At 37.9% G+C, this 16,951-nt stretch overlaps 1 protein-coding gene across 1 annotated transcript in view; it reads left to right on the top strand.

The window, feature by feature from the left end:
* mmp16a (matrix metallopeptidase 16a (membrane-inserted)) overlaps positions 1 to 16,951 on the top strand; it is a 79,435-nt gene that overhangs the window by 8,022 nt on the left and 54,462 nt on the right. The window contains exon 2 of the mRNA XM_077508736.1: positions 2,992 to 3,084. The gene's annotated coding sequence lies outside the window, so the exon portion shown is untranslated. The remainder of the gene's footprint in view (positions 1 to 2,991; positions 3,085 to 16,951) is intronic.

A 16,951-nucleotide genomic window follows, 5' to 3' on the forward strand; every position in this document is an offset into this window, starting at 1 on the left:
AGTTGCTCAGATCTCTGGTAAAAAAAACAATCACAGCTCAGCTTAAAAAAAAAACAGGTGAGCTGTGATTGGTTGTTGCCTGAGATTGTTGTTTTCGCAGTAACTGTGATATTAATATTGTAAAGTTTGTTGACATTCTATTGCTATTTTCTAATCATTATTATTGAAATAATTCAACATAAAATAGAAGTTTATGAAACAACAACCTAAGTGAGGTTTAATCAGAAATCCTGAGCCATACCATACAAAAACGTTGCATTGTTCTTTCCCGAGTGTTCAGTTCATATTAAACTAATTCAGCTTAAAGAAAGCACACCCATTAGGGACAGCCAACATAAAGGCGGCACTTAGTACACAAATGTGGTATCAACTAGCCTGTGACATTTCTTCACGTTCTTTCCCTGCTGTACCAATCTTATTAAACTGATTAAACACAAATGCACCACAAAGTAAGTAAATGGGGCTAAAGAGGGAGCCCTGGGGGACACCACAAGAGGAAGAAGCCTGATTAAAACTGACATACAGAGACTTTAGTGACGGAGATAAATTTGTTCAAGCATTAGAAGGTGTTTCAGGGTTGATAATTTGATTTACCAAATCATTACAAAACTTCCGGAGTAGACACTTGCTAAACCTGGATTTAGACTTTTAATTCTCTCATCAGTCTGCACGTACTCCAGGCTGTCAATGCTCTGTCTCATTAACTTAAAGTTGCAACTCCAGCTAAAGTTAAAAAAAAAACACATCACTACAAACAGTATAGGGCACCTTTCACAACCTTTGATAATGTTTAATGACAGATGAGTAAATGTGAAGTTCTAATCAGATACGTTCTACAACTACAACTCAAAAACAGCCTCGTCGTGTCAGCCTTCTTAGTCCGGCACATTGCATCCTCTCATGAATTAAAAAGTGTCCTTGGAGATCTCCCTCCTTTTGGAAAGCTTGTTTCAGCAATCCTTTTCCTCCCGTGCGTCGCGCCACTGCCTGCTCACTTCTACTGCAGACACACTTACGATAATGAATAGCTGCGAGGGGCTGACGTTCTTTACTGCAGCCCCGAAAATGGCCACGCCGTCTGCTTCCACAAAGCAAAAAATATATGCAGCAGCATCTGGTTAGGCAGTTCAAATCACCGCACTGAATCTGCAGTTCTTTTTCAAAGATTTTATTGATGTGAATTAACCCTTCCACTTTACTTTTATCATCATTGATAACCCACTGAGAACATACCTGTGAAAAATGTAGCTCAATAAAAATAATTCCACTACTGCAACAGCATCTTAAATGGGTCAAGAAATTTTTAAGGACAACACTGGTGTTGTGTTGTTCATGGAGAGTGGAGGCAAGCGTTCTGTGCGGTTGCTGCTGCTTCATTACTTATTGAAAAGCTATGCATTATTATGCATGGCATGCATTCTTTTCATAGTTATATTTAGCAGTTAAAGAGGGAAGAATTCCAGCATTGTGTAATAGTGAATTAGGCCAATAGGGCAAAGCACAATGAAATAAGTTATGATGTAATTGTTGGCAACTTACTGTAAACATGAGTTGCCTGGTTTAGGTGAGTTTCTGGATGTGCTATATGTACTAAATAAGACATTGAAGGAGTAGTTTTTTTTTTTTTTTTTTAAGTTGCCTAGAAAAGATTGAGATGCAAAATTACTTCAGGAAATCGAATGACTGATTAAGATTTTCTTTATACACATTCATGGCACACAATGGACTGTTGCTCACTGCTCTGTATTAATTGTAAAATTGTTTCTATTATAGTTCATTGATCTAGTTGTTTACATGTCCGGCATCTGTGAAAGCAGTTAAAAATAATAATAATAAAAAAAAATTGTTAGGGTATGGAGGGTAGAGGACCCAGGTGCAGGGAAACAGGGCAAGGAGGCAGAGTTGCAGTCAAAAAGGGATTTAATTAAACAAAACAAGGAGGTAAACAAGGATCTGACTGAGAAAAACAATATCACAGAAATTATCCTTATGTTTTCAGCAAAACAAGACATTAATTGACATCAGCTTAAATTTAGGATCAGCAATCATCATTTTTGCCCATTTTTGACATGCCTTAGTTCAATAAAAGCCCATTTATTCACAAACGTAAACAGTGCTTAGGCTTTGCTATATGAATTCCCCAATTGATACTGTCGTTTTCATAGTTTGAATAAGTGAATGTGAACACGAAGATACAAAAATACAAAGAAATGTTTTGTTTCCCACACTCAAATACATTGCAATTGCACATCCACTACAGTAGGTGGCAGTGGTGCTCTCATTGTCAGAGAGTACAAAAGGAGTATTAGCTCCTCTGCAAAACTTATTTACAACAATTTTCTAGACAAATTATACTATTTATAGTCACGGCAGAGAGTTTTGGATTATGAAATATTTTCTTCTTCCTGGAGAGGAACAAAAAAATAAATAGATATGCACTTAGATCCCATGTTTTTATCCATCAACATAAATACAGTAATGAGCTAATTGAAAAACAGTATGAACAAGAAAATATGAGCATTAAGTCAGCTCATTTACATACGATACATATCCCATAAATCCATATTCATACAGTATTTGGGTTGTTTGTTTCTCACGTTAATTAAAATAGCTAGCAAGCAAGCTAAAATAGCGAAACACAATACTGTGCTCTGATTCAGACTACAGTATTTTTTTTATGAAATAGAATCTAATCCAGGTAAATGAGAATATACAAACATAAAGTCTGCCTCCGTTTGACAAATGTTTTTCATGGAGGTCTGCTGTGAGATTTGTTGCTCCTCTATTAAGAAGTCCTGCGCTTCGCTCTGACATTTTTATCGACATGTAATAAACTTCCCTTAGACTTCAGCTCTGAACTGAGTCTTGAGGGAGGGCTTCCTGGGTTATTTGATTTTTTCCAGTGTTCATTTGTGTGTGGACACCTTGTTTTGTAGATATTAGCTTATTCAATGTTAAATTAATCTTTTTTTTGTTTGTTTGTTTGTTTAGGTACATCTTTGGGCACTGAACGTCTCTCCTGCATGCCTTCTTGCCAGTATCACAGATGCATCCCCACTGACCTACTTGCCTCCATGGATACAGGTCAGGCGATGTCACACTCATGGGATGCCACACACCTTCATCCTCGCACCACACTGTCACGCTGGAAAAAACACACACACACCTGAATGCACGAGCTTGCACGCTAACACAAGCTAGCAGGCTCATTCTGGCAACACAAAGCACACATACTGTAAGCATTCTGGTGCTTACGTACGCTAACACATGTATGGGGTCATGTCACACTTTGGCAACCTTTCGCTCGCTCCAAACACACGCAAACACAAACACGCTGTGCAAAAAGGCCAGATGGAATCACAGCGTGGGCTGTTGGCCTTTCATGCACTCCAGGGACTTGATTTCTCCTCCTTCACAAACATTTTTTTCCTCCTTCTTAAAAATTCTAATATCCTCCTTCTTGTGACCTTTTTATGTGCTGCCCTCGTAGTTTTTTTTCCATTTAGCAAACAATGCGCAATATGGCTGAGAAAATGATTGTTTCATTGTGACGAAAACATTTTGCAATCTGACTCGGACCTCAAATATGAGGCGAATGCTTGGATCTTCAATCCCTTTGTGTTGTCGATGCTGTAAATATTGATTCAAGGTTAAAGGCAATTAGAATAATGGAGCTAATAAAAATGCAGCTCTGTCTGTTCCTGGCTTTGCTGTTCAGCTTCTACAATAAAGACAGTCGAGAAAGCTTCTAAGCAGACCGCAGTGTGATTTAAAGCGATGCAGTCTCTGACGGAAATAAGCCCTAAATACATCTTACAGAGGAGAATGCGCATTGTACACTGCCGATCAGCATCTGAGCAAGGGGAATCGCTTGCCAATGCCCTGGAGGTGAACTTAAAAGGAAAATGCAGAGAACATTAGAAGAGGAAACGCAGGAATCGACTGCCTGGAAAACATTAAAGATTTAATCAGCGAAATAAGGAAAGCTTCAATCCCCCACTACCTCTGTGCTGACTGAGGATCACTTTTCAGCTTACTTGAAAAACCGTTTCAATTTAACCAGTCGGACATTGCACAAATTGTCTTACAGGATTCAGTGTGAAATAGTCATTGAGACTTAAGTACAGCAAGCAAGTTAGTGTTATTTCAGAAAAAGTCAAAGGGAGAAAATAATGGATGAGAGCTATTATTGAGTACTTTAGAGCTATTTTTTGTGTGCACATTCACAGCCTTGTATTTGAATACAAACAGGGCCCATCTTGTAAGAGAGCAATACTGTATTTGTATTCCTTTCAAGCTTGCTTCAGTGTGAAGTCCTTTGAGACTTCTGTGATTAAGGGCTATACAAATAGACTTGACTTGACTTTGACTGAAAACTATAGAGGAATGTATACCACTAGAAACCCAGTTTTCGTTTTTTTTTTAACAATTGATCATAGGACTAGTAAACAAACGTGCATGTAAGTGAGGGGGCGGCTTTGGTCTGGGTCTCGAGGAGGAGGGAGAAGTGAAGCGAGGCTACTTTCAAATCTTGCTAGCAATATTAAAACTGCAAACTCCCTCGTTAACTTGTGGATTTAAATTTTAGGTGTTTTGCCTGATAGAAGGTCAAAAACTGCCAAAATTAAAAATGAATGAATGAATGAATGAATGAATAAAAATGGATATAAGAAAATATAATTAAAAAAATCAAAAGACAAGATAGTCGACCGACTCATCCATTGCTGGAGCTCTCCATTTAAAATTTTTTTTATTTCCACATTTATTTTTATATTTAATTTTATTTTTTGAATCTCGTTTTTTTTTTATTATTGTATTTTTACGTGGTGACGGTGAGTAATGTATGGCTGACAAATGGTTGGACATATTATTATTATTATTATTCTTATTATTATTATATATTTTTTTTTTTACCAAGTTGTAAAATCTATGGGACAAGGCCAGAGGACAAAAGCAGTAATGATAAAAGGGAATACAAGAGTGACAGAGTGCACCCCTACAAGTCGAGCCCCTTAGGGTCACAAGGGTCGGAGGATTGGTTTGTTTGGATTGGCTCTAAGTAAAGGTCAAATAGTGTGGAAAAACAGTTTCGAGTTTTGTTAATTGGATAACAATCACACTTTAATTTAAGCAAGCATGACGGGATGTTGCTTATGGTGATGATAATAGTATCGGGCTTGTAATAATGAATTAAGTTGTTGGTCAAATGCCCGATTATGTGAGGTTACTAGTGCTCGTTTTCTAAAAGGTTTCACTGTAACTTTTTCCTCAGATAGTACAAGCCTCCAGTGTTAAATGTCACGAGAATATTTTTTAATACAGAGCGAGAGCACTGTCAGGGAGCCAGAGAACATGGAGGCTTTTAAATGTTAGCAAAGGATCTGAATTCCCATTTCAATTCCATCAATGCGACCCATTTTCTTGTTCAACACATTCCAAGAGACCAGAATATCTCTCACACATGCAGCTGCTCACGCAGGCGCACACACTTTATCAATACAGCCATTCAGTCAGCAGTGCAGGGCAAGTTCTACGTGGAATATGCTAACGTCTGGAAGCTGCATTTGGCGCTGAATCTTTATTGGTCACATATAAATCTATCACTATGATTCCTTCGGTAACAACTGTTGACTGTATTCAAGTATGACTAAAATAGCTTGGTAGCCCTCCTGCTGTGTTTTTTCTTAACATTGCCCATGGGTCATTGTGATCCGTTCTCATGTTTAATCGTCAATATCACGTAAAACGCAATGCAATATTTTTAATATTTAAAAACGAAAATGAAAAAACAAAGGCTAGCAGACAAAGTTGAACCTTTATGTGTGAGACAGGTATACGTGTTCAATCGGGTGCGGTTGTGTTGAAAATGTCTAAAATACAGGATTGGATCAGATATTTTGAAGAGAAAAAGACCTGGCAAATGCTTTGCGGAAATTGCTTCCAGCTTTGAAAAGAAAAAAGGAACTACCATTAGAGCAGCATCTATATTAAACATCATTGTGACTGTTCATGTCTGGAGCTTTTAAGCTGAAACACCTGCTCAAAGAGGCCTTGTCAAGCTGAGAAACATGTTTTTATTTCATCGGATCAGTCATCGAAAAAGAAATACTGCTGACTCGAAAGACTGCTGCTCTCTTGTGATTTTAACGCTCATTCAAATTGGGGCGGTTTTTTGGCCGGAGTGGGCAGAAATGTTTTGCAGACCTTCTGGCAGGTAAAAGATACTATCAAATGATTTGCTTCAGTCAGATTCATTTTTAATGACAGGCTCCCAAGACACTGAATAGGAAGAAAAAAAGTTGTTTATTCAAATGGATATAAAAATAAATAAATGATAATAATAATAATAATAATAATAATAATACTAATACTAATACTAATAATACTAATTATTATTATTATTATTGCAATATAGCCATTTGAAGAAATTGAAGAAACCACTTTTAATAATAATAATACTAATAATAATAATACTAATAATAATAATGATAATAAGGCACGGTGGTCGACTGGTTATCACGTCTGCCTCTCAGTTCTGAGGACTCGGGTTCGAGTCCAGGCTCCGCCTTCCTGGGTGGAGTTTGCATGTTCTCCCTGTGCCTGCGTGGGTTTTCTCCGGGTACTCCGGTCTCCTCCCACATTCCAAAGACATGCATGGCAGGTTAATCGGGCACTCCGAATTGTCCCGAGGTGTGCTTGTGAGTGTGGATGGTTGTTCGTTTCTGTGCGCCCTGCGATTGGCTGTACCCCGCCTACTGCCCAAAGCCAGCTGAGGTAGGCTCCAGCATCCCCCGTGACCCTTGTGAGGAATAAGCGGTCAAAAAGATGGATGGATAATAATAATAATAATAAAAATTATTATTATTACTTCTAGGTTGAATACTTGACAAGAGGATTGAAACATACAAAAAAGGCAAATTATAATAGTAACAGTTATGATCTGAAAACGGTAAAAAAAAAAATAAAAAAAAACTTTAAGTGAATGACTCATGTCTTCAGACTTATGGATGAAGTTCTCAGAGGAAGACAGGTCTACTTCACCACCCACTTCTCTGGCATTGGATTCATTCTTTGAGTTTGCTCTGCGGAGATTCATCAGTGATCACAGTGCAAGCTCACTAGCCATTTGGGTGCAGACTGCAGCACCAGATGGATAAAACAAGAATCTGGAGAGAACATGTTCAAGCTGCTGAGGAAAAGAGAGGCAGGATGTTTTTAGTTAGTCACTTATTTCTTTATTTATTTTCACCAAATGGCTGAGTTGAATAACACTCACACATATTCATTCATTAAGTTGAGATCATCGAGATGAACTGTACTTTCTTTTTAGGCAAACTGGACCTTCCGTACATGCTTGGATTGGATAGTGCAGTTGTTTCTAATAAGAATCTGTTAAGGGTAGATTAAACACAAACAAAATATAAATAGCTCAGAAATAACCAAAATCATAGAAATTGCTGCCAATGGTTAAGACGTACACACAACACTTCATGTGCTTCAAGGTTGTCCCTGCAAATGGTTGTTGCTAGGTTGCAGTGTATAATACTACCAAGTTACTTTTAAACAGATCTATAGGTTAATATCGCTGACATGTCCTCTTGTCCACAACCTCAAAGAACCACGAAATAGATTACACTCTTCAGAGTCTCATTGAGCCAATCACTCACTTCATAGTAAAGCGGTTGGAAGGTAGCAATGCCCTTCCATGTCACGATTAACCTCGTGTGTCTGCGCTTATAAGCGAGGATGAGCACCACGAGTGACAAATGTTTTTTGATGGGTCAGTTGGACTGTTGCTTGATGAGTCTGTCATTGATCAGTTGAAGAATGTGGTAGTGATTGAAGGGCTATAATACAACAAGGCTAATTATGATGAGAGAGGGTGAACAAAGCGTTCTCATTGTATTTATGACAACAGGATCAATAGGAGGAAAGTGAAAGCCCTGATTTTGCCAACAGAGCACTATGGCTCAGTTTTATGATATAAACAATTTGCTTTGCAATGATCAAAAATATCAACGGCTTTAACATCCCTCATTACACTTTCTTTGAAACCTTATTTTGAAACCCTGACTGCTTTAAAAGCTGAGGTAAAACATTCGGACGGCTGAATTGATCATTTTCGTGACAACTGTTAAAAATCGGGACCCTGCTTCGATGGAACATTAGTTTTAAAACCTGACTGCATTAAGACCCAAGGTCACACATACTGACAGATAAATTATTTATTTATTTTTATTATTATTTTTTATTTATTTAGAACAACTGTTAATAAACTCCCCTTCGAAACCTTACTTTGAACCCCTGATTTATTCAAAGAAAGAGTTTTAAATTTAAATAACAATTTTTAAACTCATTTTTGGAACCACTATTAAAGGGAGTGTTACAGCAAAATGAAAAATCAACTTTTTGGAGCTTTTAGCCGTGTTAAAATGCTCATTCCTCATGACCGAAGTGGTGTTTTCCTCTATTCCTCTTTTCCTCTAGTCGCCCGTGCCCGAGACTTCCAATGGATAGTGACAAAAGTAGCCTTCATCAGTAAACATTCTGTCCAAATGAATTCAAAGCAATCAATTAGCCTTCACATTTGCAATGCCAAAGTGCAATGACAATTGGCTGTCTTAAAATCCCAAAGGTTCTGGCTGACGCTTGTGTAAATTACAAGTAAAACGTTTGCACTTCTGAACCTAATTGAATGAATAGTATAGTGGTTAGTGTGATTGCTCTGTAAACAGCAAGTCCCTGGTTCAAGACCAGCTCAGGTTTGTTTCATTTCTTTTTCTCACTCCTCCATGATTTCTTGCGACAAGGAGCCGTTTTGTTTCAAATGCTTATTGAAGAATTTGCTTGCGTCAAGTTGCGTAGCCATTCAAAGGAGTACTCAAACGCAGAGCTCCAACAACAAACTGCAGTCGGCTCGCCGGGGGCGTGGCAATTACACGGGGAGAGGCGGGGTTTTACTGAACCGAGCGTTTTACTTCCGCGTTACAAAATAACCAGCAAAAACCAATACATGGTTGAGTTGGTATCAAATCCTGGTCAGGGACATTCTTACAGCTGAAATTTTTAACTTCGATTTTGGAGCCACTGTTAAAAATCGTGACCCTTCTTGGAAACCAAAGCTTCCTTTGATAAGCCTACGTTTGAATCATTTTAGTATCACCTTGCTTTTGCTCAGCATGTCTCATATCGCAACTTGATCTGTCGCAGTCCAGCCCACCTGCTGGACCACAAGATCGTAAGGTCCATAGTTTGCACCATCAATATGACAGGCCCAATGGAGGAATGGGTGGAACTTTGTGCTGAGTCCTTAGGGTGAATTGATCCAAAAAGTCTCACCTGACCTCCCTCTGAGACACACAGTAGCATTTCCAGCGAGGTCCACGCTTGGCGAATCAAAGTCTATACTCAATTACTTTCTCCTATAAGAGCACGGTGACCCCGGTGGAAAATATACAGTACTGCAGGGCAAGGGGAGTAGCGCAAGATGGACTCATTCTGACAATTTCAAGAATAGAGTCTCAGCTTGATAACAGCACCCCCGAAGTGTATCCAAGCTTGTTTAAAGATTTCTCAGAGTGTAGACATAAAAGTAGTAACTTAAGGCAATGGCTTAAATTCTATATCACAGTGTTTATGCCTCTATTTACCCCTTTAAAATGGACATTAATACGGAAGCACCATTGTGTTAAGCTTGTATTGATGATTAGGCAGCTTTTCCCTTCCAGCTTCGAAGTCTCCTGCCTGTTAGAATGATACAAACTACAGGAGGCTTTGTTTTTGTTTATATTGTGGTGGTTTCATAATTTGTGTTTGTATCACAAGCCCAAAGGGGGAACTAAAATAATTGAACCGCAACCTGTTGTTTTATGATCCCGCTCATATTTGTCTGAACTTTTGAAGACTTTCAGCTGTCAGTATTTTTTATAATGTTGTGGCTGCGGGCGAGTAGTTTATTGGTTGATAAATTTTAATGTAAAACTTGCATTTTTGCACAAAGCCCAACTAAAGCTATCCCCCCACCAATAGTCAGGGTTTATGGTTGGATGGCTCACAGACATTTCTTAAATCTTTCTGCTCTTTCAAAAACTCGCCATCTCCCTCAGGTTATCTGGCTCACTCTGGGGCGTATAGTTCATGTGCTGAATTTAAGACAGACAAGATAAGCAATAAAGGTCATTTCTTTGACACTTGTCCTCCAGGAGCTTCAAAAAGTATATCAAGTGGGATTTTGTAGACAGCAAATCAAATATAGACTGCTTTCCAAAGTTTACTTTAAAGAGAATAAAAAAACGCCTAGATCTAGGGTGTGTACATATCATGGCAGAGTGCAGGGAAAAATATGTACAGATATACATTTGTAGTTTATTATTTTTGACTATTGAAGTATTTGCATATATTTAAAAGAGACATACTTTCTTACCTGCAGTGAAAAATGGTTTATTTCCCAGTTTCTGTTTGAATTAATTCATATTGTGGGCGATGCAACAGTTCATCATCATCATCATAATCATCATCTTAACTCATTTGCTGCCAAAAACGTATAAATACGTTCTATTTTAAATATTACCGCATGCTCCCAAAGTATTTATAGTTTTTATTATTATTATTATTTTTTATGCTAGAGCATACAGATAAGGCTTTGATGCAGCCTCTGAACTGACGGGAATTCTTGAAGAAATGGTAATTATTACAAAAACGGCCAACAGGTGGCAGCAGAGTATAAGAGATCAAGCAGGGCCATGTTGCAAAATGCTCGTTTTCCCACCGTTTTAAACAGATTTGTGAATAATGATGAAAGTTAGCTAAATTCCAATGCTAATTGCTGCAAAACAGAAACAGATAAAAATATACCTTTTCTTCCTGATGAAAAGAAGAGACTAAAATCTTCCTTTTGGTAGGTTCCATGTTTTTATAGCAATAGAACACAATAATCTGTGGGCCTTGCAAAATCCAGTAAAACAGCCGGGAGCGAAGGGGGTTGCTTCAGTGAAAAAGGCTTTGAGAGAATGAGTTTATTATTATTATTATTATTATTATTATTATTAACTTGTTACTCAAGTTAACAGAAATAACTGTCACAGTTTCACATTACTGCGATTGGTTGGCAACCAGTCCAGGGTGTCCCCCGCCTACTTCCCAGAGCCAGCTGAGATAGGCGCCAGCAGCCCCCGCGACCCTTGTGAGGAATAAGCGGTCAAGAAAATGGATGGATGGATGGGTTTCACATTACATTTAACACATTTCAAGTTTGACCTTTTATAGGTTCAACATTGAAAGGCAAGCTTAGTTATTTAAAGTTTTTGAATTATACACTTGGATGACTTCAGTTTCGTTCATTGTCCTCCAGATGACTGCTGATTACAGGCATTAAAATAGGACATAATTCACACTCAGTACTTTTTCTTTTTTCTTCCCCCCCCTAGTTGAAATTTCAATGGGAACACGTCGAAGCCAGGTGCTTTGCCAGAGGGCAATAATGAATGGCTTCCCAAATTTCCTTCTTGGTGAAGTGAGCATTTTGCATGAGCTGCTGCTCCTTTTCTGACACTTCCCGTCCAAGTATGCTATTAAAATTTTCCCCTGAGCTATTATTTCACTTGGATGAAGGATTTTTCTTTTTTTATTTCGCACAAATCATCATATACAAAATTATCATATCAATATGCATCAAACTTTCAAATTATGTCCTCCTAAGGCCGTTTTGGATCTATTTATTGGTTATTATTACAGGATTTTTAAAAGTGCATTTATGCATAGATGTGTATACGTTCTGAAATAATGCTAACGTCAAAACATAGACACAACTTGGCACTCGATGAGCTGTAAATGGGTAACAGCCAGTTCCAGTCTATTTTTTACATCCATCATTTCAGTGATTTCAAATGTTCGGCTTGTTTTTTTATTTTTTATTTTTTTTATTTGAGTGTGTGTCGAAATTGGGATTGCAACTGCAGCCATTACAGACTGCAACGAGGCAGAAAATGTTTTGAGACTCAATTCAATTCAAGCAGCTCAGTTCCTCCCCACAGGATTCCTTCTCTCACATCTGTTTTAGTCATTTTAGATATGATGAACAGTATTCAATCTATGCAGTGAGTGCCCTCCTCACACCTGAGAGCATTGATTTCCTGAGCCAGATGCCTTCATTGGAGGAGACATGCCTTTTTAGCGTTGTTTTCACATGCAGGGTGAAAATTGCAGACTTTCACAAGAAAGAAAACTATTGGTACGACCAGGAACTACAAATGAGAAATTGGTAGAATAGAAGAACAGAAAATTGACAATTTCAAGCAATTTTAAAGATATAAAAACATTACAGTTCCTATAGACATGTCCTCACAAACTGACCCAAATTCCTAGTGATTCACATTCCTGTTCTAAATACCAAATGCAGTCACACTTGATAAATTCAGCATTGCAAATTTAAAATGTGTTTGGCAAGCATGTTGAGTCATCGTATTAACGCTTGGAGGTGATACAATGAAAGAATCACAATGAATTGCGACTTATCAAAACAAACGGTGTACCACATTGGTGTAAGATACAAATAAATGTACACGGGTATATAAAATTAAAGTTATTACTAACTCATTCACTTCCAGCCATTTTCACAGAAGCAGCCCCCTTCACTCCCGGTTGTTTTACTGCATTTTGACTGATTTTGCAAGGCCCACAGCATATTGTTGTATTGCTACAAAAACATGGAATCATCCAAAAGAAAGATTAAAGTCTCTTCTTCAAGCAGGAAAAAAAAATAAAATTTCTATCTATTTCCGTTTTGCAGCAATTAGCATTAGAATATAGCTAAGTTTCATCATTATTCACAAATCTATTTAGAATTGTAATTGAGCTTTTTTTTTTTCAACATGGCCCTGGTTGATATCCTTTGCTCTGCTGCCACCTACTGGCAGTTTGTGTAATAAGGCTGCATCAAAGCCTTCTGTATGTTCCAGCATTAAAAAAAAAAAAAAAAAAAAAAAAAAAAAAAGTATAAATATATCTTTGGGACACATAATATATTTAAAATAGAACGTATTTATACGTTTTTGGGAGCAAATGAGTTAAAATTGTGCTGCAATTGGCTGGCAACCAGTTCAGGGCGTACCCCGCCTCCTGCCCGAAGCCAGCTGGGATAGGCTCCAGCACCCCCGCGACCCTTGTGAGGAGTAAGCGGTCAAGAAAATGGATGGATTAAAATTGTGATAATCCTTAGTATGGCATAATAAATGTATTTTGTCTTTAATAGTTTTTAACTTCACATATTACGTGTATTAAATATTTGTTCAAACTAGAGTGTCAAAATTAATGGATTAATCGACACGTAATCAATTATCAAATTAATTGTCAACTATACGAATACGAAGTATGAAATAATCACCAATAACTCCTTAATAAACAGTAATCAGGGAAAAAAAAATGTTTTGTAACAAACTTTAATGCAAAATTAAATTGAATCTGATTAGTCGATTAATCAATTGAATAATCCATAGATTAATCAATTCTAAAAATGTTCCAAATTACACTAATTAGGCACTTATTTAGTTTTAATTTAATAAATTATTTTTCAAACAATCTAATTGGAGTAACGAGCTCTTAACTTATAACTAGAAATAATTTTTAATACTCTTTTGTATTGGACCAAATATGTTCGAACCCATAGATTGCTGTGGACATGACATACTTGCGCGTCTAAACAAATGAGACGCATAATTTGGATGATGTCAACACTTCTGGTTCAAGATTGGATCCTCGCAATTTGTTTCTCTTTTTGCCCTGCAGAAGCTTTCGCTACCAAAACAAAAAACAAAGAACTGAGCTTCACAGCTTAAGCTTCCTTTAGCCCTCAACAAATCCATCTGGACGCCAATTATGAGTTGGACTCAAGATGTGACCACGGTCCCTCCCCAGTGTCAGCTGTGCAACAGATACAGATTGCAGTGGGAGAGCTGTGTCCCATTTCTGTGCGTGAATAACACTGAAGGCAGAGGTCCAAATGATCCCACTCGGAGAAAACAACAGACACAGAAAGTGACACGCAGCCAAGTATGCCAATGTAATACCGCAACAAGAAAAACAAGAGTTGGATCAAGTGATGACAAACTGAACCTGAAAGTCTTTTGTCGGGAAGTAGTTCGTTTTTCGTTTGTCCGCGTTCTCTACAAAGAAACAACATTGCAGGATTGTCGCGTCGAGGGAGTCTAGACATAATTTCAAGGAGGATGCAGCGACAATCTCAAGCGTCAACAAACACTTTCTTAGTTGTTGAAGTACATTGACAGGCGGGGAACTGCAAAAGACGCGTCACTTACTTTACGGTGTTGCATTTGTGATTCTTGGGAATTTGTAAATAGCACTCTGGTGAATATATATATATATATATATATATATATATATAAATGAAATAAAACCTATTTTAAAAACTCTAACGGTGGAAACAGGCTTCTTAAAAAAATAAAATATTTATTTATTTATTTTATTTGCTGGTAAGAATGGCCTTCCATAAATTTCTGCACACCAGAAGAACAACTTTGGCATAGGGCTACTAATCGGACAACTATATATTTGGATGTTATTAGTAAGAATTTATTATTGCCTATAGTAATAGAAAAACATGTAAGATGGACACGAAGGATATCGAATAAACGCTTTCGAAGTAGCTCACGCTGGCAACGGCAGCCATGTTGCAGAGGTTCCTGCATCGTGATTGCGCCCATTCACCCTCGGAACATCCAGCCCGCAGCTGTCTTCGCCTCACAATAAGCCATGCAGACTACACGTAAATGACCCAATCAGATAGCGCTACCGCACCTGTCAGTCCAAATGGAGCAGATGAGCTGCCTGGGTGGTGATTAAGCCTTTGATGACTCCTCTTGCTGTGATTGCACCATCACCGTTTTCAACTCCCATGTGTAGCAATCTCATACTGGGCCGAATGGTTAATATTAACCATAGCGGTGCGCAGGATAGCATGCTGATTTTAACAGCTGTTTGGCTCGGCAACACACGCCCCCCCCCACAATGGCGGCGCGCCGTCATTAGATTCATGACAAAACAGAATGGGAGCAATTAAGAATTGTTCCAGGCAGATATTACTGTTTGGTTTCTATAATGGGGATTAATGGCGATAATGAACACAGTGTGCCTCAAGTCCATGGGGTGAGCCGAATACACACATGGATATGAAATTGCTGCTGCGAATGTCATTCCCGCACTCAGACAAACCAAAAACCAGATAATGAACATCAAAACAACTGCCTGATCTCCATCTGATTATACTTACAATATATTTGCTTCTCATTCTTTTCTCTTCATATCCAAACATAAAAGCAGTGCAAACGCCGGGCCCCCCGCCAGGTTTATCTGGCTGTAATGTAATATTTGTGTTAGAAAATATACCGTATACTTTGTAGACTTGTTGGTTGATCATCTTGCCAACATTAAAGGAGAAAACTAATTATTTACGTTGAGGGTTTGGAATCTTTCTGACACACCTCATATGTTTATTTCTTCACTGTCTGGACAACCTGCAGCTTCCAAATATTCAATTTATAGATAATGACATTTTGCAAATATCTTCAGCTGTCTGCTGGAGACAGGACTGACCTTTCAAATGAATACATCTTCTTCTTCACTTGATAGATTTATTTGTCGTGCGGAATGCCAACAGCGGCGCTTCCGCTGGCATTTTTGATAGGCTGAGAGCTGTTCATCAGGGGGCCGGCTCATCATCCTTCGAAGGATATTGCCGACGTGCACTGTGCACTCAATACGACCCAAATACGCCGATAAAGGATTGCTTTCCCACCTGCACTCAACAGTAATCATCCAATCCACAACGCGTGTGTGCTGTTGGTTATACAGCGCTTACGAAGTTTATTATCTGCCTGTCTATCTATATTATTGGTGGGCTTGATTGATGTCGACCCACGTACTGACCTCATATATTTATTTTTACACACATACATGTAGCAATAACAATAGTATTTCATGAACAGCAATAGTGGTCCAGTGTCAATTTGAGCCAGGCTATATTGAATGATAAAACATCCCAATAAACATTATTAGCCATTTTCGTTGCAAATATTTCAAAATGAACCATTTTTTTTAACAAGAGCCATCATGAAATATTAGTATTTGTAGTTCTTTAACTTTGACAACTTTGTCTTGTTGTGTACTGAGAGGTTTGGATCCCAAATGCAGACACAAATAAGATTTTCTCTATTTATTCACATCGAGAGGCAGAAACTCAGAGATGCTGTACACAGGACAGGTGGACAATAATCTGGCAAACTACACACAACTCACAGACGGCACCCACAGACAGTGAATCGTAAAGGACTAAAGAACGACATCACATAGGTCCCGACATCACCTAAAGGATTAAAGGTTGACGGCACGAACATCACGTCTCGTAAACAGACACATAACAGGTCATTCGCATACGACCCAGGCCATGACAGGTCTGTTTGATATTCTAAAAGCGTCCTGATAATGAATTATAGCTAATGATTAATTTCTCAATGCAAATGTATCAAAATTAGCAATTTTAATTGTCTGTTGATAAAAAGCTTCCTTGCGAAAAACTGCTAATTTTAATTGAAATAGGTCAATTTGACCCGGGCTATGTTGATTGAAGATTCTGATAACCATTTAAAATGTAATTAAATATGTCAAACTAGCAGTCTGTGCAAACAGAAAGCTAGCATAGTAGCAATTACGATTTTAACTCGACTAACTAAACTAGATTTTAACCTTGTAACCATGAGCATATGTTGTAACTTGTAAGTTCTATTTCGTTTTATGCTGGGGGGGTTTTTAAGCTTGTAACTATTCCATCTTAGTGTTTTAGGGTTTTTTACATGTACATTATTTCACATTCTTTAAAAAAAAAAAAGGTATCGTACAGCTCAAAAACTTGATGTGACTGAGAAATCTGAGATCAGTTTTG

Source organism: Festucalex cinctus, chromosome 20, assembly GCF_051991245.1.
Source record: "Festucalex cinctus isolate MCC-2025b chromosome 20, RoL_Fcin_1.0, whole genome shotgun sequence".
Lineage (NCBI taxonomy): Eukaryota > Metazoa > Chordata > Actinopteri > Syngnathiformes > Syngnathidae > Festucalex > Festucalex cinctus.